Source organism: Aulonocara sp. 'chitande type north' Nkhata Bay, linkage group LG3 (assembly GCF_057382095.1).
Source record: "Aulonocara sp. 'chitande type north' Nkhata Bay isolate Kocher_YH1m ecotype deep benthic linkage group LG3, A_spYH_male_GT1.1, whole genome shotgun sequence".
Taxonomy (NCBI): Eukaryota; Metazoa; Chordata; class Actinopteri; order Cichliformes; family Cichlidae; genus Aulonocara; species Aulonocara sp. 'chitande type north' Nkhata Bay.
Window position 1 is genome coordinate 69,347,079 of NC_141346.1, and position 14,235 is coordinate 69,361,313.

The 14,235-nt window shown below is 41.8% G+C and overlaps 1 long non-coding RNA gene across 1 annotated transcript; it reads right to left on the reverse strand.

Annotated features, from left to right (window-relative positions):
* Nucleotides 1-1,690: 1,690 nt before the first annotated feature.
* On the reverse strand, nucleotides 1,691-8,024 carry LOC147336850 (uncharacterized). Its single transcript, XR_015128650.1, has 3 exons — nucleotides 7,882-8,024; nucleotides 4,063-4,168; nucleotides 1,691-1,817 (listed from the first exon to the last, which is right to left on the reverse strand). It is a non-coding gene; the product is annotated as an uncharacterized LOC147336850 (long non-coding RNA).
* Nucleotides 8,025-14,235: the final 6,211 nt, after the last annotated feature.

Consider the following 14,235-nt stretch of genomic DNA (forward strand, 5'->3'; position numbering starts at 1 on the left):
ATCAGGCCATCAGACTGCTGAACACGTCATAGACACCTCAGCTTCACTACTGGAACTTCAACATTATGCACTCCACACTGTATATAAATGCCACTTGTTTTGCACATATTCAACTCTGTATATTTTATATATTTTATTATTATTATTATTATTATTATTTTATTTTATTTTTTTACTATTTAATTTGTAAAAATGTGTATACACACACACACACACACACACACACACACACACACACGTAGGAAAATATTTAGTATACACATCCAGAAATGCATACACTATTATATATTGTACATATATTTATTAGTTTCAGGTTGGCCATTCTTGTATTTTGCTCGTTTGTGTTGTTGTGTTTGCACATCTCTGTTGCTTGTGGGGCTCGCACACAAGAATTTCACTCGCATGTGCTGTGCCAGTGTGCCTGCACATGTGATGTGACAATAAAAAGTGATTTGATTTGTGATTTGATTTGATTTGAAGCTTCTCCCACATTCTTTGCAGTATTTCAGTTTGTCTCCAGTGTGTTTACGTTGATGTCGTTTTAGGGTATTTTGCCGACTGAAAGTTTTTCCACAGAGGTCACAATGAAAGTCTTTCCCACCACCACAGTGATGACAGGGTTGAGAACTGGATCCATCTGTGTCGCTCTGCTTCTAAACAAAGACACAAAGACAGTGTAAGTCAGTCCTTCAACATTTGTATCCTGAACGTCGCCTGAAATAAAGAGCATCTCTGCAGACGTCCAACTACATTTGACTGTTTCAGTTAACACACTCAGTTTACTGGGCTGCAATAACTAGAATACTACCACCATAATACTACAGTAATACTAAAATCATAACTGAAAGGAAAATCTGAATAATCACTCAGAGCTGCTTTTCCATGCAGTAGAATTGCTAACATGCTAACACAGTTTAATGAGCAGAGTTGTTCCAAACAGTCAGGCTAAAATGACAAGATAACAATATAAATACATACCTCACAGTAGCTGCACTTGTAGAGTCTCTTTCTGGTGTGGATCTGTTGGTGTTGTCTCAGGTGACGTGGAGATTCTCACACAGGTCACATTGATAAGGTCTCTCCTCAGTGTGGGTAAATATGTGTTGTTGTAAGTGTGCGTCTGTTGTAAACTCTTTGCCACACTGTTCACGGCAGTACACATCATGTCTGGTGTGAATGCGTAGGTGTATATTTCGGCTCTCTCTCCGGCTGAAGGTTTTTCCACAGATGTCACAGCTGTATGCCTTAATTCCAGAGTGGGTAACTAGATGACTCTGTAAGCTGCTACTGTGAGTAAAAGCTCTGCCACACTGATCACAGCTGTACGCTTTACCTCCACTGTGGATGAGTTGGTGTCTTTTTAGGGAACCCTTGAAGGAAAAAGACTTTCCACACAAGTCACAGCTGAACGGTCTCTCTCCAGTGTGGATGACCTGATGCTGTTTTAGTGAAGCCTTCAGAGTAAACTCCATCCCACACTCGTCACAGCTGTATGCCTTAATTCCAGAGTGGGTAACTAGATGACTCTGTAAGTGGCTACTGCGAGTAAAAGCTCTGCCACACTCGTCACAGCTGTACGCTTTAACTCCACTGTGGATGAGTTGGTGTGTTTTTAGGTGACCCTTCAAGGAAAAAGACTTTCCACACAAGTCACAGCTGAACGGTCTCTCTCCAGTGTGGATGACCTGATGCCGTTTTAGTTTAGCCCTCACAGTAAAACCCTTCCCACACTCGTCACAGGTGTGTTTTTTCTCTCCCTTTCTTCTGTGAGGTTTGTCGGCCTCCTGAGAGCGCTGACTTCTGGCTCCATGTTGGTCCTGCAGTGACAGAGATACAAACAGAGGCAGTGAGTGAAATGCAGTCGTGGAACAAACTCAACCTTCAAACTCCATTAACACTAGTTTTAAACCTGAAGGTGGAGCGTGGCACCAAACACCTTAAAGGTCTCTTATCCCCATTTGCTGGTAGTTCTAACACATTACATCCAACCTGCTGTTAAAGATAATTCATGACTGTTCAAACACTACAATCATGCCCATCCCTCCTGATTGTACACACACACACACACACACACACACACACACACACACACACACACACACACACACACACACACACACACACACACAGTTTTATAATTTAGATTATTTTGTTGTTTCCTATTACATATTTCTATAATTTGTATAGTTTTATACAGAATTATTCAGTGATAATAAATCCTATGTTTGTTTATTCTAAAGGAACCCCGTTAGCTTCCACAACAGATGTTCCTCGTCTTCCGTCAAATACTAACATAAAATATTACACAATAAAGTGGATTCAAAATATCCACATAATTTCACTCTTACATCCACAGTGAGGTTTCACAATTGTTCAAATATAAGCAATCAATAATAATAATAATAATATTTCTCTGTCAGCCTTCTCGGTTACGAATCGTCTTCTGCTCCTCTGTCATGCGGCGTCCCACAGGGCTCAATTTTAGGGCCACTGCTCTTTTCACTGTACCTATTGCCTCTGGGTTCTATCCTTAGAAGGCATGGGATCTCATTTCATTGTTATGCCAATGACTGCCAACTTTATTTGCCACTAAAACACAAGGATGGCATCTCCATAAAACCTATAAAACCTATAACCTTATAAATAAAATTGAATTTAATATATTCTGAGCTAAGTTGATCTATAGTGTTACATCATATTCTATAAGGATGTTATGTGTTTGTAGACTTTCTGCCCAGTTTGACCCATTTAGCAGAAGTCAGCCTGTTTAAGGCTCTGATATCTATTCTGTGTGACTTAAAGCAGTTATGACATGGTCTGATTTTCTCACCCAATAAAGGAATATTTCATATATCAGTCTACTCTTCATTCTATTAGACACAGTTATCACAGCTCGTACATTTGCTTTTTACACATATATGTAAGCATTGAGCCAAATTTATTACCAACATATTAAATGAACAATATTTGTCTCTTATATATGATACATCTGTATACACACTGTCACAGATACTTGTCTGTGAGTGAAGTGATTAATATAATAACTATAATATTGGCCATATTATATTTACATTACCACAGTGAGATGACTTTAGTCTCATGAACAACATCAGCTAATTGTTATTTACAGCTAATCTTAAACGACTGTTCAGCACAGAAATGAAGCCCAACAATCATGTTTCACAGTCCTGTGGTCTCAGCCTCAGATACTCATCAAATCACACAGAGCTCATGTAGAAACAAATGAACTAAATATGTTCTCCTTCATTTCTGTCAAACAAAGCTGTATGAAACGTTTCCAGCTGTTAGTATCATGGTTGCTAGGCAACCTGGGCAGCGCGACGGAGGCTAGACGTCCCATTTCACGAGCCTACGAGCCTCGCACTTCGGCCTTAGCGGTCTTTGAGTACGCGGCCCTTGAGGACTTTAAAGCTGCAGAACCTGAATCGGGATACAGCCATGATGATCTCCAGCCTCGTGCTCGCCAACATTCTCACCTGAGTTAAGAAGACGATCACTGAAATGGTCTCAGCAGGTCCTTTGATGACAGCAATGAAATGCAGTGGTAAGGCTTTTTGGGGATTAAGTTCGTTTTCATGGCAAAGAAGGACGATGCAGTTCATCTGATCACTCCTCATAACATTCTGGAGTGCAGGCAAAATGCTATTATAAAAACTTAAGCAGCAACTTCTCCAGGTTCCAATATTTATGCAATTCTCAAACCTTTTGGCCACGACTGTATAACCTCTTCTGAAGTTTAGTGGATATTATACATGGTTATGCTCAGGATGTGTCGGCCAGTTTCCACTGGAAACGCCTTTTGGTTAAACTGTCAGCGAGGAATTTGCATTTGCACTGTTACATTTTTATATAACTTTAATGCACATAAACAACAGCTGCTTGTTTCAGTGAAAATACATTGATGGGTTTTTAATAAAGTTGTGCAGCTGTAAAGTATTTTGTCTGGTGTCAATTCTATCGTCAGCTACATCGTTATGGCAAATGTTCAGATGTATATGGTGATAAATATCTTTGGTCATATGGTCCTGCTCTGTCTGTCACCTTCTGTGTTGAACTCATTGTTTCCTCTGTAGTGGCTGAGCTGAGTCCAAGTAGCTGAAAATGTTCCTCTGCTGCTCCGTCAGACTCTCCTCCTCCTGCTGATCAGCTGGGACACAAAACAGATCTTTGTTAGGCTCCACACTGCACTGAAGAGTCAAAGTGTCTCATATGTTCATCTGACAAGTAAAAGAACACATTTTTGTTTCCCGAGGTGGGCAACTTGTTGGAAACAAACACAAAAGGTTTGAGCACTGATACCTGCCATTGCTGCCATTGAAAGATGCAACGCCAGCAATGTGGATTGGTTTGAGTCTTGACAATCCACATTGCTGGCATCTTTCAATATGTTTGAATGCACCAGTGTAAGTGCAGCCACTCAGACTCAATGTGTTCATAGAAACAGGTGCAGATGTGTCACGAGTTCATCCAGCAGTAGCTATGGCACTTGGCCACAGGGGGCAGCAGTGGACTGACCTGCATTTGAGACTGCTCCAGCTGCTCTGTGACAGTCAGTAGATCTGCTACAAATTGCAGATCATATGCAAGTTTTGGAAATGACATTATAAATATTCCTAACTTAGCCACGGCAGCCATGTTGATGTATTACCTATATTGGCTGAAAATGTTCATTTGCAGAGAAAAGACACAGGCAGACTGTGCTTACAGGACAACAACAACAACAATCTTTATTTATAGAGCACATTTAAAAACCAACGGCATGCCAAAGTGCTTAACATAAAACAAATTAACACAAGTATAATCAGAGTCATAAAAATAAAAGTGTAGAATTATGTTCACAGGAAAAAGCCACCAATAGAAAAAATATAACTATAGCACATAGCTACAGCACAATATAACTGTGCCATCAACACACAATGGGGATAAGACATACACAGCGCAAATAAAAAGCAAGATAGGAAAATTAGTAAAATAAATCACTGCAGACAAGGCCAGCATTTAACCAGTAGAAAACGCAAGATTAAACAAATACGTTTTAAGCCGTGATTTAAAAGATTGAATAGAGTCAGACGCCCGAATGCCAATGGGAAGGTTGTTCCACAACTCTGGTGCGGCCAGGGCAAACGCTCGATCACCTCTAGACTTCAGCCGAGATCTAGGCTGCACCAACAGTAATTGTGAGGATGATCTTAAAGCCCTAGCAGGAACATATAAGCTTAAGAGTTCCTTAAGATAGCTCGGTGCTGTGTTATTAGTGATTTTAAAAGTAAACAGCAGAATTTTAAATTGGATACGGTATTTCACAGGCAACCAGTGCAAATCAGCTAGGACGGGAGTAATGTGGGCAAACTTCTTAGTTTTGGTTAGAATGCGTGCAGCAGCATTTTGGACTGTCTGTAATCTATGGAGGAGGCAGAGTGGAGTCCAAAATAGAGTGAATTGCAGTAATCCAGCCTCGAAGTTACAAAGGCATGGATGAGCTTTTCCAGGTCTTTATGCGGGATATACTGCCTGGCCTTAGAAATAAGGCAGAGTTGGTATAAACTCGATCTAACAACAGCAGACACTTGTCTATCAAGTTTAAATGAGCTGTCAAGTAACACGCCCAAATTCCTAACAGTGTCGGAAAAGGAGTTAGTGAGAAAACCAAAAGCATCACGAAGTTTGGCACGAAGGACGTCACTGCCAAAGACCACAATTTCAGTTTTCTTATCATTAAGGATAAGAGTATTTGCCAGGAGCCATTGCCTGACCTCACACATGCACTCTCGAAAACTATTCAAGGACAAAGCTAGGTCATCATTTAACTCAAAGTAGATCTGAATGCCATCAGCATAATAATGAAAAGCGATGTGATATTTCTCAAAGATAGCGCTTAATGGAAGCATGTACAATGAGAACAGAGTAGGGCCTAACACAGATCCCCGAGGGACACCACAACAGACAGGTACAGCGGAGGAAGAGGAAGTGGCCAAGTGAACCGAGGAGAGCCAATTGGAGAAGTATGATTTAAACCAATCCAAGGAAACACCCTTGATGCCTACAGTGTGCTCAAGTCTCGCCAATAGGATTTTATGATCAACCATATCGAAAGCCGACGATAAATCCAATAGCACTAGGACCGAGGAGCGTCCATTGTCAGCCATTAGTAGAAGGTCATTGAGAACTCGGAGCAGCGCTGACTCAGTGCTATGATGTGGTTTGAAGGCCGATTGGAATTTATCATTAGTGCTATTCTCATCCAGGTAGGCCTGGAGTTGAAGCAACACTATCTTCTCAAGAATTTTGGCCAAGAACGGAAGCTTGGAAATCGGCCTATAGTTCGCATAATCATTATAATCGAGGTTCCTTTTTTTAAGAACAGGCTGAATTATAGCATGTTTAAAGGCTGATGGTACGCAACCAGAGAGCAAAGAAGAGTTCAAAAGGGACAATATACTAGGTCCAATTGCACTAAAACAGTCCTTAACTATACGAGATGGAAGAACATCATATACGAGATTAGTATTGTTCAGTTGTTCAACCAGACGCTTAAGAGTAGGGAGTGAAACGGGTTCAAACTGATAGAAGGAAGAGGAACAGTCAGGGGTAAACGCAGGGCCTGTCATTAAAGGAAGAGCAGATTTAAGAGATGAGACTTTATCTAAAAAATAATTTAAAAATTGTTCGCAAAGAACCGTGGAGCACGGCAGCGGCATAGTGGGGCAGGGGTTGACCACAGAGTTAAAAATAATTTTCTCCTGGCTGAAGTTTGGTCCTTTTACAGCATCCTGCCATGCAATTACATTTGTTCCTGACCACCGAGAACACTCACAATAACTTTTATCGAGTGGGGAAAAAAAGTTAGCTTGTTTATATTATGCTAACATAGCATAACAATCACGTAGCACATCATTATATACCAGCTAGCCAAACTTCAGTAACCCTACAAACGTCACTGCTGTTTAGTTTCTGTCTTCATTTATGCTGGAAGTGATAGCAGAGCTGTACGTTTTAATTTGTTTCCAAAACCCCGCAGTCAGGACATGCTATATTGTATTTAGATAGAAGCTAGCGAGCTAACTCCCTGCTAACTTGTAACTCCGTTAAATGTCATAAATTCCGTTTTCATGGATGCCTGGATGTTAAACTCAATTGTTACACCTGGTAGAGCAGAACGCTGATCATTTTATTAAAGATAAAAGACTTTAGACAGTTTTTCAACTCTCAGTAATGCCATAGTGATCGTTTGATATATGGACCTGCAGCGGAGTTTAGACCCAGACACGGCTAGTGACGTCAGCTGAACAACCGGATATGCTGGACTGTCTATAGCGGAGATGACAATAAAGTTTACTTTGACTTCAGCAGCGCGCAGGCGCACCGAGGGCTCTCGCGCTCACTTTATAGAATGTAGAAAAAACATCGGTGCAGATTATAAGTCTGTATCATAATATCTGTTTGTTGGTTTTATTTTGTTTTGCGAGTTGGTTATTAGATGCCGCTCCAGCCAGCCAGAGACTCCCCGCCGCCCCGCCCTCTCCTCCCTGTGCCGCCAGCAGCAGGCGCACCTCGCAAACGGAGGGCGCCCTTACTCCCAGCAAATGGCTGATAGAAAACCAATCGGTGCCTACGAATTTCCCAATATGCGCTGGCATGACGTCGGGGAAGCATGGGTACGACCGATTATTTTCTTTTTTTCTTGCCCGTGATGCCCCCCCACCACGATGCATTCTATTGGTTTGCACACTTACACACACCCAGCTGTGGTTTCCTGTTTTGCTGGACTCTGGAGAGCCCCGCCTTTAACGCTCTTCTCTCACAGAGAGCAACAGAAAACTTGGAAAAACTCCAGATTGACTGAACTCAGTTCAAAGTTACCTTGACACCTTTAGATGTGAGACGTAGTGATGGTCCGCTTGAAGCTGACGCTCCGGTGCGTGTGTCAGAAAGATCAACGCGCTGCTTCAGAAGCACCGTGTCGAGGCTTGATTCGTTTGGCCAGAGTCACGTGATCAGTGACGTCTGAAGCTTCGTTTAGAACGTACCTTTTTTTAAATCGAACTTTATTGAAACACAATGAGTATACAACATACAAACAGATGAAGTTTACAAAAGAACAGAACATGAACATACAGAACCAGGAGTAAAAAAATTATGATATGAGTAGGCGAAAAAAATCAACATATAAATATTGTTCTGAGAGGCTTTTTGTTGGTTGAGTCTGAAATTGATTGTATGTATAATTCATATCCTTATAAAAAGGCAGAAATATGGTGTTTTATTAATGAACTTACATTTATGGATATAAAATAGCTAAAAGTATTAACAAATTTTTAATAAAAAAACATTTATCATTCTTCCTGGGGAACTTAAAGAAAAAGAATAAAACATTTTCCATCGTAAAGAAAACTCCCTTAAAATATGGACAATAACAAAACTGCTAAATTCTTCCAGACTCTCTGTGTAGAGGAACCAAAAGAGATGTGCCACAGTTTCTGGATGATCCCCACAGAAAGTTCAATTAGTATTTATGTCTCTTTTAAATGTTACCATATAGTGACTGGCTGGGTAACATTTATGAAGAATTTTATATGAGATTTCCTTCACCTTGTTCACAATTAGATATTTATGGGATCATCCAGACTGTCTTCCAGGTGATATCTGGAACATGTCGGTTCCAGTAAGATATTCTATATATGGGAGAGACATGATATCTTCTTGGAATAAACTACGTATTCTCTTATTGCTGTTACCAAGTTCCTGTGAAAAGCAGATTTTTCCCACTGCTGACTCAGCTGGATCAGGGAGAGTGACTGAGGCAAATATTGAGCTGTCAGTGTTTTTATATAACATTTAAGTCCCTGAGGGTATGGCACCAAGCACCATTGAGAATTCCCCAACACTGACGGGAAAATTATATAGTGTAAGGAATTCATTGTAAGTAAGTAGTACTCCCTCGTTAAATTTTAAAACTTAGTAGCGGCCGCCATTGTTGGCAGCTGAAATTTGGCTGGGCCGCGCTATGAATTCTGGGATATGGTGGGCCACGAAGGACACACCCGACCCCTCCTTCAAACTCGGGGGAATGAAGGACGCATTTGAAGGAGTCGAGGAATCGGGACAGCCTTCGTCGCCTGGCTGTGACGTCATCGGCCTTCAAATGCGGCCTCCGGAGGATGCAGCCGACGTTTTGGGACACAGCTTGTGTGTCTTTGTTGGTCATGTGACCTCCCAGGGACTACACATGGAAACGAGCAGTTTAGCTCAAATCTGGCAGGTTTCCATCGTCTGTTTTTGTCCTGATGTCCATGAACATGAACACTGTCCCTGTCAAACACGTCCAGATAATCTGATCCAGTGTTGTTCTTCTTCTGTGGTGTTTGTGATGGAGCAGCAGCTGCTGATCCTGATGTCCTCCACCAAGGGGGCAGCAAATTCAGCTGACTGTCATCATTTATTAAAAAGATGTAACAATGTGACATAATGCAATATAATAGTGTCAGTTACACATTGTGGGTTGCACTGTGGCCAGAATGGACATTACCTCCTGCCTAATGGAAGCTGTCAGCCATCCTGCAACCATGAATTAGATAAGCAGAAGTGAAGGGATTGTTAACAACAATTTAATAATAAAATGTAATGTGATAGTTGCACTTTATTAGCTCCCCACAATCGTATGAATAATAACCATGAATGCACTGCATGCTCATAGCAAGTTCTTTAGGTTTAAAGTGAGATCCTGCTTTAAAGGGCGCTTCATCTGCTGGGAATGACATGTTTCTTCTAGTATGTAAGGCTCAGCCCATCTTACTGGGACTTACTTTTGTAGATCCACATGCTCTAAACCTGCTGCTCCATGATTGGTGCAGAAGCTTTAAGCTACTATTAACAAATAATGACCATGGACTTATTTGTTACTACAATAACTTATCATTGAGCAACTTGTATATTTAATTTTACTTGTAAAACTATGCAAGTAGAATTGAATGGGGCACAGTGAGCTGAGCACAGGCCCACTCTGTGACACTCAGAGGTTTGTGGATATCATACTGAGAGTATTGGACACAGTGCAGCCAGCTTGCAGCCACTTTCCCACCACTTTAGCACAATGTTTACATGAGACTCAGCCACACTAATGTTCCTGGGCAGACATGTGGTGCAGCATGGCTGATGGCACTGTACCTGCAGCTGTCATGGACAAGAACCACTCAATACCTCACCCAAGCCAAGCCTGTGCTGATGTTGTGATCTGAGACTGAGACACTAACCCAGGATCATGATATGATGTTGTGAGAGTTTCACTAAGAATCAGCTCTGATTACAAGATTTCAATCTATCGTAACTCTAATTTGTATTTACTTCAGTTTGTTCATCTTGGAGCTGTGTGCAGCTGAGGACAGTCTTATTATTACCAGGTGAGGATATGTAACAACCACAGTCTGTAGAGATGATGTCACCATGGAGTGGTGATGTCACTGGAGCTGCCAATATGTGCTCCAGCCAAAGCTACACCAGAGGGTTGTGCTGTGTAATAGGTTGGTGCAGGTGGTGTTATCTACATTTGAACATTAGGCAACAGTCTCATGAAGACACTTTCTATTGTTCACTAAAGACCAACAATAACAGAGACAAAGGGAGAGCAGCAGAACTAGTGCTAACAATTAGCACTGCTAGCCTGCCCACCAACACCAGCTAATGTTCTAAAAACGATGATCAATGATTTTGCTGTAACGGCTCCAGCTGTCTGTGTCAGGGACACGTTGGAGATGAAGTGAGTGATCCAGTGACAAAGGTTTGGAAACCTGCAGTCAGCTGAGACTAAAGGAGTCACCTGACCGAGAGACCAAATGTTTCACTGAGAACGTCCAGATGAACAGAATCAACCTTTGGGATAATCTGTTCCACACATCCATGTTTCACTTACTGCATTATATTTCCTCATTGCTGTGCACACAGGCCTGTGGCTTATAACCAACTCCAAGTTCAGACTCAGAGGCTGCTGAAGCTGTTTTCTGGAACAGAGACGTGTTGGATATAAAACCAACTCTTCTTTATGTGTCAGCACTGAGGAAAGGAGCAGCTTCGTTTCTAAGTGTATGAAGGACTGTAGCAGTGTGTGTGTGAGCTTTATTTCACAGACAGAACCATGTCAAAAACACAACTTCAGGTAAAAACAATACAAAATCAAAGAGTCTGATCAGAAGGATTAAACAGAGGAGTGTGGGACTGTTTTTAACAGACAGCAGGTTAAGCCAGGCTGGAGGAGTAAACTGAGCCTCGGTGTGAGCAGCAGTGTGTTTGACAGGAAGCTGAGATAAACAGTCTGGAGCCCATTTAGTGCTTCATATGAAAGTGTGAGGATTTGAAAGCAAATCTAAAATCAAGCAGGAGTCAGTGTGAGAATGATTTGTGCTTTTCCTCAGTCAGATGCTGGGAGTTTCAGTTCATCCATGTTCAGCGTGCTGTGCTTTGTGTAACAGGAGAATATGACAGTATAAATCAAGTCTTCATGTCACTGAAAGCCTCCACAGTCTGCTATGGAGGTGCATCAGTTTGGATTTACAAGAAGAACATTTCTTAAACCTGCCACAAGATGGCGCTCCAACAGAAGGGATGTCCACAGTGTAACACAGACACACACATACTGTGTGAATGTGTGAGTGAATGGGCTTTCAACACAAGGCTTCTGCTGCTACCTTTAATTACATAATTAGCTAACAAGAACAAACTGTTAATTACCACCAAAGAACGGCTCCAGATTTTAGCTGCTGACCATTTTGTGAAACGTTGATTACATCAGCTTATTGTTGATTTTTCAACCTTAATATCAGCTGCTTTAAAGGAGCCTCGTTCTCTCGCAGTAACACTTTTCTTCACTAGATGCAGTGCAGGCACAGTCTGTGTTTCTAAACTACACACTAATGTTCATTGTTGTGCAGCTAAATCCTCCCTCTGGATGGGAAGAATCCCTGTCAGGCTTCAAACACCTGGCTTGGTGTTCTGGAGCTAATGTGTCACCTGTGAGGACTCTGAGATGAACACACAGCAGACACTTCAGTTCTCCGTCTGTGTGTCCTCAGTTTCCCAGCATGCCTTGGCTGTGGTGGTGGAGGTGAATGAGGGGGAACATCTGTCCTGCTGCTCTGTTAGCACTCAGGTTTCATACCTGGTGATCTCAGAGGACAAAGCGGCGTTACAGCAGCGCACGTTGATGAGACCTGATGCTCTGAACAGTTCAGACTTCAGCCTCACTCTGAGAAAACAAACGACTGACTGTCAGCAGCAACTACACCTGCTCCATCAGTGACGGAGAGAAGAACTGAGACTGAGAGACATACAGCTGCAGGTCAAAGGTCAGAAACGCCCGCTCTTTGTACGGGTCAGGAGTTAGTACTGCAGAGGTCAGAGGTCAGCTTGCTGACAAACCATTTGAAACAGTTTGGAGCTAAAAGCACAACAGCAGAGGAAAGAAGAGACACTGCAGAGATGATGCAAAATATTGTGTTTTGTTCTCAGCTGTCAAAAAGTGTAACACACGTGTTCCAGCACAGCCTTTGTGTACTTTCACTTCTCCATACTGTCCATTGGAAATCCTGTTTGTTACTTTTTGATTTCAGTCCATGTGTCCAAAGCAAACTTCTGTCCCACACTTTCTCTGCTGACTCTTCACCGATGCTCAGATGATCTCAGATGATTTCACCAGAACTCATCAAAATTCGGGCTCCACAGAAACCCAGACGTCACTAAACAAGCGTAACAAGCAAAGTGAAAACTGGTCGTTCAGCTTTATTGACCAAAGATAAGCTCACATGTCACCTCATGACACAGACACTTATTTCCACAGCATGCACGAGGACTGACAATAAGTGTCTATAAAGCCACTTCTATCTGCCACACCTGTGCTTCTGTCATGGTTGCTCTCCTCTCACTCTGTCATTTATCCACAGTCTGCCTCCCTCTGCTCCGTCAGCTGACGTCCTCTCTACACCACCTGCTGTGTTTTATCCTGCAAAAACACATTTAAGAAGCGTTGCACCGAGTAACGGGAGGAACTGCTATAAAATCCATTTAAAGGAGGTGGTGCTGAGTGCTGTGACTGGGGTCCCACCACTGACATCACGGGTGGAGGACATGTTGGAAAACTGCTACAAAGTGCTGTGCAGCCAGCAGAGCTTACAGTCTGTCCTGTGTGTCATACAGGCTCTCACACTTAGTGTTTCTGTGACACATTGAAGAGAAGTTTGTGTTGTTCACAGTTGTGCTTGTACTGAGTGACAGCTGACATGACCTAACAGGAATAATGTGTCTGTGCTGAATGAGAAGTAACACACAATGAAGTCTTGATGCATCTCAATCATCCAGGAAAGTGAGTCTGTTGCTTCTGTTCATCTGGACGCAGCGTTTTGTGGGAGAAACGTGTCGTCATCATCAGGTGACGTCTTCAGTCTCAGCTGCAGGTTTCAGTCTTACAAACAGGACATTTGCATAAAGACTGAAAGCAGCTGCAGGAACGATGGGCTGGGAGCTCCGTTCCTTCATCTTGAGATTCTCAGGACCATTGATCAACAACCACTGATCCATGTCCATGAGTCCCATTCACAGAGATGTGGGAATGGCTGCAGTCACAGCATGTAAGATGGAAATAAATGAGAAGTATTTAGCTGAAGTGGATTTGATTTATGTTAGTTCTTTTTTAACTTGTAGTTCTACATTGGAAGATTATTGTGATATTGAAATATAAAAATACATTTATATTCTATTATTTTCTCAAAATAAGCGTCACACTCGTGGAAGCCGGTGTAGCCGCCGAAACGCCTGCATTTATGGAGACTTTCAGCCCCAGGTAGGCCAGTTATGGATCTTGGATCCACATTATGTCAACATAAAATACATACTTAGGCAGAATATTGCAAATATCTATTTTTCATTTTGTAGCAGCATAGAGCTTTTTTCCAATTATTTTTTAAAAGTCAGGTCAAGGCTCCAAAAGCCCAAAGGCGATATAACAGTTTGTGTTTGCTACATGGATCATTGTAGTTCAGCTTTCCTTTGTTATATTTCTTTAAGAGCTCAAAATGTGTTCATTACATAAATCAAATGTAATTTTCTCTGCAGCACTTCATGGATTTCATTAGCAACACACTGTAGTTGTTCACACAAAGCATAAAGGTAAAAACAATATACACAGTGTTATCTTCATTTTAGATGTCACAAAGTATTTGCGGCTCCCAG